This window comes from Pogoniulus pusillus, chromosome 17 (assembly GCF_015220805.1).
Source record: "Pogoniulus pusillus isolate bPogPus1 chromosome 17, bPogPus1.pri, whole genome shotgun sequence".
NCBI lineage: Eukaryota > Metazoa > Chordata > Aves > Piciformes > Lybiidae > Pogoniulus > Pogoniulus pusillus.
This window is the reverse complement of record NC_087280.1, coordinates 10,265,019-10,273,289: the sequence shown is the minus strand read 5'-3', so window position 1 is coordinate 10,273,289 and position 8,271 is coordinate 10,265,019. Positions and strand designations below refer to the sequence as shown.

The 8,271-nt window shown below is 44.3% G+C and overlaps 1 long non-coding RNA gene across 1 annotated transcript; it reads left to right on the top strand.

Moving 5' to 3' along the window:
- Positions 1 to 4,210: 4,210 nt before the first annotated feature.
- On the top strand, positions 4,211 to 8,060 carry LOC135182702 (uncharacterized). The gene is made up of 2 exons (XR_010305275.1): positions 4,211 to 4,683; positions 5,261 to 8,060. It is a non-coding gene; the product is annotated as an uncharacterized LOC135182702 (long non-coding RNA).
- The last annotated feature ends 211 nt before the right edge of the window (positions 8,061 to 8,271 follow it).

Genomic DNA, 8,271 nt, shown 5'->3' with positions numbered 1-8,271 from the left:
CTAGTGCATGGTGCTCAATGGACTGGAGTTTTTTTCTGCAGTGTCCCACAGAGGAGAAACATGAAGCCTGCACCTACAGAAACTATTTATATATGCACCTGAATCGGTTTTTGTGTCATGCCATCATTTGGACTGGGGCTGCTTGCCCTTTCTTGAACTGTCCTAGTTGGTGCCTGGGAAAGATAATTCCCCATCTGCCAAGGGGCTTGTACCACTCTCCTCTGTTTGCCACTTTCTGATGTAATGAACAATATAATTATTATGAGTGCATTTTGTGGCACTCATGATCAGGTGAAGGTTTAAATTAGATGAGTTAAAATGGATCATGAGATGCAAAGCAGCCATCTCTACCTGGACTACAGCCAGTACACCACAGCATTCCTGCAAATGCACTGCTTGAATGAGGGATAATTACCTGGAGATAATGCTGCATGACAAGTAAAAATAAAGCAACTAAGCAACAGTCCCCTGTCTCCCCTTAAATCTTGCCTCCAAATACTGAAACCATCAGTGCAGTAAAGGATAAACCTCACATAAAGCAGGTGGTGGTGACCAGAGAAATGACGATGCCTGGGGAGGTGTTCTCCACATAGCCTAAGGTCACAGCATGGTAACTTTGTCCTGCATTTCCTTCTCTTTGGACCACAGACTCCAACCCAAACTGCATCAGCCCAGTACCGCGTGTCACACCACTGGGCTCCCACTGACTCCTGAGGTAACTGTATTTAGACCAGGGCCCTGCTGGGAGCAGTTGGGTTGTGTGAGTGACAGATGGAGGGCTTTGCAGCTCCAACAGAAAAACATTTAGTTATTGAAATAAATTCTTGGGATAATTAGACATTGTAGCACCCTCTTCTGGCTCCCTGCACTCCCTGGGTTGTGACTGTCTCTCCCCTTTAAGACCATTCAGCTCACATGGATCTGCTGGTTACTGGTTTGGAGCCAGTCTTGATTCTCTCCCATTTTCTACAACCTCTAGGAGAACTACTCCTCAAACTCTTATTTCCCACACGGAGTCCCTTCACAATTAACCTTTTTGTGCAACCTTTTTAGAGCAAAACCCTTTTTTTCTTTCATTTTTTTTTCCAGTTAATGATTGTGGAAAAAAACCCCACCTGACTTAGCACATTTTATATGGTTCTGACTGTACTGCTGTGGAGGAGGTTACCTCAAAACCATGAGAGCAGAGAGGATTCTGCATGAGGAGCAGGAACTGTCTGAGCTTGTGGCATCTGAAGGGACATGGTGGCCTTGGGGGGCAGCAGAGTGGTGAGGGTCCTCATCACCTTCAGTACTACTACTAAGCCAGTTGGGGGTCTTTGCACAGGTTATGGGGTGTGCTCCTTTCCCTCTGATGTCATCACAGTGAACTCAGATGCAAGCAATTATAACTTATATTGTGGGTGTGTAAAATTCCCTCTAAGAGCTAATTAACTCTGAGGACTAATATTTCTGTCTCAGGGTCCACAAATGTCGTTAAACCATTATAAAATAAACTCTTGGAAAAGAATTCATTTTTAAAATAATGCATTGCTTCCCTTTTATCCAGTAGGTTAAAGTACTTTGTTCCTTGGTATTAGCTTTAAATTTTTCATGTCAGGGTGAAAAGCAATTTTTTAATTATAATTTTAATGCATCTGACCATATTTTGTAATGATACATTTTGAACCCAACTTGTAAAGGTGTCAGAAGGAAATATGACTATTCCACAGAAATACCTGAACCAGAAGAACGCAGTTGCAATAACATAGTGCTTTTTAAAGTGCCAATTATTTATTTTAACTGTGATATTACACCTGTCATTAGCACCAAGTGAAATATTTACTGTGGTATTGGGAAGGTTTCAAATTCGTCAGTTTCAATGCTCACAGAATTTGCAGGAACACAAGGTACTAGGGTATGGCTCCTCCAAAGCAGAGCCGGTGGCAAAAATCAGCCTTAAATCCGTTTTCAGTAGTTTCCCTGCTTTCCTCCTTCAGGTGACAAAGCCTTCCCCTGCTGCCCTGCACTGCTCCACATCCTTTGCTTTATTCCCTCAGGGCACCGGGCAGCTCAAACACTGTTTAAGCAAAGGGGATTATCTTTGCTTTGAAGGCTTAGCAGATGAAGAGAGGGAATCATCACCACATCCTGCTAGCAGCAAGCCAGGAGGAGACTGGCTGGGAGGTGAGGTGAGGCAGGAAGGTGCTATCAGCACCCAAGGTAGCAGCAGGGCTGGCCTAGGGGCTCCCAGTTGCACAGGTGCATCGTGGCCTCTCTGGGGCCTGCGAAGTAGCTGTCTCCTCAGGCACTACTTCTCTCTGGACCTTGGGTTTATGGACTGTCATTTGTAAGGCTAAGATTTTGTGTGGGCAGGGAACACACCAGCAGGCTTGGCCCTGGGTGAGGTTGTTTCCAAAGACCACTGAGATGACTGGCTGCTTTGTAGCATCACCCCTGCCAGCCCCCACCTTGCGTGATTGCAGGCTGCAGGTCGTGTTGCCTATTCGGACCTGTGAATGCTCAGCAAATGCTAGCCATACTCAACTCTGCTGAGTTTTTCAGGCTACAGCTTCTGCCTTGGCCTTATTACTAGAGAGTGACCCTCAGTTTTCCTTGCAAAGGCAGAGAAACTGTTCAAGTTAATTTTCTTTTTTCCATTTTGGCTGCCTGGCTCAAACTATGTGGCTTAAAAAAACCCTTAAACCACAGCATACTCATAGATCAGTGTTAGGAGTCTCACTGCTCTGACAGCCACAGGAGATCTCAGTGAGCTTACCAAGGAGATGTTCATGAAGCACCCAAGAAAAATGTATTCCTCCCATCGGGATGCTCTGAAGCAGTGAATGAAAGCACAGCTTCATCACTCCCCTGAGTACAGAGCCAGTGGGAAAAACTGCTTAGATGCTTGGCAGTCATACAGGAAAATGAGTGCCTCTCGGACAAACAAAAAGGAGAGAATGAGAATGGAGTACAATGAGGTTTTGATCAGCTACATTATGAGTAGCTTCTTCAGCTATAGGGGAAAAGAGGGTTGCAGAGGATATTGCAGATTTATACTCTGAAACTTGGACCTACCCCAACCCTAAGCTAAATCAGAAGTCTCTGGTACTTTGTATTTCTTTAACACATTCTGTGCCCATCTCCTCAGGGCTCTTCAAAACATCTTTTTGAAGGAGGACTCAGAGATAGTACTTCTCAGACCTTTGTCTCAATACTGATGCTCAGTCAGCACAAATCACTCATTAGGCCTGTTTGTTGACTGCTTTTTGGCATACCACACTGATTACACAGTATAGCTTATGTATCTAACATGCCTGCCCCTTGGTGTAGACCTCTTTTGACATAGCTGCCTTAAATTTTCCCTTCCATTCTTATACCACTCAGTACAACTCCTTGCTAGGTGTGTAAGTCTCACAAGACAGTGCTGGAGGAACAGAGCTGACTAGGAAGCTGCTGCCTTAATGAAAGCAGCAACAGCCTCCAGAAGCATACTTTCTCCCCCTCAGACAAACATCTCTTTCCCCATTTATGATGGACCAAAGGTCGAAGATAACTGCCCTACAACTTCCACAGCTCTGCTGAAATTTTATGCCCTGGAATTGCTGTCAAGTTTAATGTTCTCATTTTATATAACGAAATAGCAATTGTTTCAGCTCTGCAGCCTGAATGAGTTCACACTGAAAATGCCTGAAAATTTTAGGTGAAATTTCACAAACTGCTTGGACCTTCAGCCAGTGGTCTTACACAGGATTAAAAGCAGAGAAAAGCAGCAGTTCCTTGGAAAAGTGAGCACTAGGCATACCTGGAGAATTCTTTCTGAACCTAATATCAATGCATTTGAGAGGAAACCATCAGAATATTTGCCCTCCTGTACAGCTTCATCGACCTTCTCTTACAACCTCTTGTTGGTTTTTCCCTTTACAGGTTTTTGGTACAGATCCTTGGTTATAAGTCTATGGTTCTCGGATGTGTTATTGCTTTGTAGAAAGGAAGGTCATTTTGTTTTACTCCTTAATAATACAAAACATCAAAGTAATTGCCTCTTCAGTAGTATTTTTACATAAGCATGGTCCCATCCACAAAATTCCCACTGACTTTCAACCCATGGTTGAACTTTAAGAAGAAAACATTATGCCTTAAAGGTGACAGTCTAATGCTTGCAATACCTTCTAATCTAGCAAAGCCAGTGGTTTGCCTAAATGCCAAACACATGTCCCTTATGAGTCACAAGTCAGGGCTGCGGGAAGACCCCTCTAAAACACCTGAGGACAGCTTCCAGCATCTAACAAAGCAAACCAAGAGCTGCTGAGTTACTGTGGAGTTTTTTTTTCATGGTTCAGTTTATAATTGCAGCAAAGAAGCCCAGTAGAGCCCTGTTTTTTTGTGTCAGTGGGCGAAACAGAACCAGAAGCTGCAGCGGATCCCTAGATTTTTCTTCGTGTGCCTCCTGGCAAGTAGAAACTGAGCCAAGTCTATAGGCACAAGGTGTAGCTGTGATGCTGAAGCACAGCCAATCAGCGGAAAATGTAGAGCCTCAGAGTTACCTTTGGTCCCTCTGAATCTACTTGCACGCCCACAGCAGTGCTAGAGGTCACAGGTTCATCTCTGCAGCGTCAAACCCGGTGCCTAAGACAGTCCCTGGGGTGTCAAAGTAGCTTATGCTGCTCTAGGAAGAGAGGAGGAAAAATGTCTCCGTGACCAGTAAGTCTAAAATCTGTATTATTGTCAAACAAACAATAGCAGCATCAGCTGCTGCTGCTGCCCAGGAGCGGAGCAGCGTCATTAGCGGAGCAGGGCAGGGGAGCTCCGGGGGAGGCAGGGCTGCCGCCGGCACCGTGCCCCAGCTCTGCGACCCTGCAGGCAGCGGCAGCTTGTGGGGCAGAGGCATGGGAGAAATCAGGTGTTGCGAAACGCTTTTCCTTCTCCGAAGGGCAGCAAGAACAAGCTTTTTACTGCCTACTCTGGAAAACACAGTAGACCACGGGGCTTTTTTAGCTCGTATTTAGCTGGCAATTTGCCTTACGCTTTTCAGCAGACTGTTAGTAGCCATATTTCCAAGTACCCCCGTGCTGCTGACTGCTGCTGACTGCTGCCGACTGCTGCTGCTGCACTTCAGATATGTTTGAAATGTCTTTATTTGAATTATGACTTGCAACAGCTGTATTTAAAATCGTATACTTCACCTTCGCTTTCCACAATCAATATTGTTAACAGGGATAAAGCCATGGAAGGATAATAGAAAATATTTACTCATTTCTCTCTGTGCAATCTTTTCCAGCCCTCGAATTACCACATCCCTGATCTCACTCACCTTCCACAGAGGGATGTATCTGGCTGCTGGACGTGGCCAGCATGGGCATGGCAGCAGCAGGAGATTCTGACAGCTGTGCTCTCATGGCAGCTGGGAGAGGTGTTCCTCAAGGACCAAGACCTTCCCCTTGCATGCTGCTCCTGACCACAAGGCTTCATGTTTCCTTAAAGGAGGGCTCCCCAAAAAGAACTGCTGATCTTCCTGTGCCTCTGGGTACAGGTGGGCACAACTATGGTGGGGGCAAGTGAAGGGCAGAGGCTCACCCATAGGGATACTGCTCACTTGGTGCCACCTCCTCTGCCATGTGAAGGGGACTGCATTACCACTTCCTTTCTGGCTGCACCACCCTGTATAATTGCACTGTCTAAAGGGTACTCAAGTCCTTCCCAGATATTCTGGTAAGGCTTTTAAGACCAAACTTATTTGATGTAAACTGATGCAGTTCGATCAACTCAATGGTGTAATGTCATCGTAGAGTAGCTAAAGCCTTCACTTGTTAGTTTTTGTAATTGAATATACAGCTCTTCCAATTTCAGGTAACGGACACCTTCATTTCCACATTAGCAAGGGGTTGCTTTACTCCAATAAATATTGACCTGTTGTGATGAAGCATTCTTATTATCAGGATGTATTGGTACAGCACAGATATATTGACAGATTTTCAGCTCAATGTTGTATAAACATTTTACAGTGACATATTTTGAGCTTACTTTGACATGCTTCTGAAAATATTTGTGCTGGCAAGAAAGCTGTGAGCTCACTCAGTTATCTCTGGCATGACAAGGGCTGGAAGGATGACCAAAGATTCACTAGGCTTTCAGGCTGTTATCAGTTGTTTTGCATGTACAAGCCCAAGCACAGGTCAGGAGACTGTTTGCAGTGGAGACCCACTTTCAGAATTTGCCCCATACATCATCCTTCATTCTATCTATCGATAAATAATGAGATACTGAACCCTAAAATTCCCATGCAGAGAGGTTGTGTCATTGGCTTTTCAGGATTTTCAGTTTTTGTGTTTTGCTCCTTCTGAGGGCTGAATGGTAGAGCCAGGGACCCACACCCCCTGCCTACAAACAGTCTGACAGTTCACTTCCAAAGCACAGTGCTAAGACAGCCTTCTTCCTCCTTGTGTATGTGAAATAAAATCCATGAAGCTGCAGTGTAAAAGCACTTGGAGATGACAAGCAGAATGGTATGTAGAGTGAATTATGGGACCCAAACTGTTCTAAGCCATTTTTTCTTTTCCCTAAAACCACCAACTAAGCTACCAATACCCTTCTTGTGCAGAGGCACTTTCACTAGAGTCACCACCCTGGGCAAGGCATCAGCAAGCGCAAGTGCACAGGAGCAGGCACAGCCTATTTTAACATTGCTGTAATGGCTGAATTCCAGCGACTCATTGGTGAGAGGCAATTCTCTAATCCCAGAAGAACCAGTATCATTTGAGCTGTCAGCAACTGGCAGGCGGGATGGATTGTGCCTCTGGCTGTCAAGCAGCGCTGCAAACCTTGCGGTGGACTTCCCTCCGTGATGGCATGTTGGCATGCAGCATCCCCAAACTTTTCTGATCCTGTTTGCTTTATCTTGATTAATAAGTTCAAGTATTCGCAAAGCTGAGGCCTGCCATTAAGGAGGCGATAAGCCATAATTTGTAATAAAAGAGCTACCTTTTCCAATTGTCTTCAGCTGAAGCAGAGAGTCCCCGTAATGATTTATTGCCTTACTGCCAGGCTCTTGATAAGTGGACACCAAATGGCTCCTCATTACTCAAAAGCTCCTCTGATTTCTTGAACCAAAGTCTTTTCCAAGCTGCACTTAGTCCACTTTCCTTCCAAAGAAAATGAATCAAAGCCTTTCTCTCAGTAGCCTATAAACTATTTTAGCATAAAAAATATCATAAATGAGAAAGGAGAAAATCTTGTTTGCTAAAGGGCTGCTGGATGAACTGCCTCTTGCCCTTTTGATAGCATCTTTGAAATGGAAATGGCCAGCTGCCTGACCTTCTGTTCAATGACCCTTTTTGTACAAAGTCAAATTGCAGTGGCTTCACAGCAGCAATTCACCTATGGACATAAACTAGATTTCAGGGGGAGTATGGAAGAGGAGGCTTCTATCTGCAGTTTCTCTAGAATAAGTCTCCCATGTTAGTATTTCCTACATACACATTGAGAATCAAGCTTACATAAACTGCTGCTCATGGAAGATATTCAGAATTTTACTTCAGTAGCTTACATCTCTCTACTTCTTTACATTATGGATGGAACAGGACTTCTTTGAAAATCATTAATCAAAAAGATTTAGTATGTGAACAGTGCTACATGCAATTTGGAAAAAAACCTCTATAATCAGTTATTGGATTGTGGCATTAATTATTGAACTCATTTTATTAGAGCTCAAGGAAAAAAAAAATACAATTCTAAGCGGGATGAAAGATCAGAGAAAGGGGAAAAAAAAATCCATCCCCAAACAAAAAATAGCCAAACCCACAAGCCATTAGAAATTACATGTTTTTAAATGTGTCAAGACTTAGGTGCCCAAATTTAGAAAGTGGCTGCTCACGTGAGATGCCAAAGGACTGTTTGCCTATCCAATGCATGCCCTTGCAGCCTAGTTTATCCTGCGATACAATTGCCTTTTAAGAGCAGCCACTCTGTTAAATGTATTTGCCGAATTCAAAGCCATCCTTCCAGCTGGGGTAAATCACTCATGCTCTATTATACCAGCTGAGAAGCTGTCCAAGGAGATTTCCCAGATATTCACAGAAACATCAGATTTGGGGTGCCTGTTGGCAGAAGCTAGGAGCAGTGTGGGCCACAGCAGGGTTTCCCCGGCTGAAAACCCAGTAGTTTGCCTTGCACCGTCACCAAAACCAACTCATCCTGCCTCTTTTGGCTCCACTTCTGTCTCACTGCCAAACACTGTAAGACCAGATGAAGAAAAAGGAAGTCACTGTGCTTTTTTAAACAGTATGTTTAGCA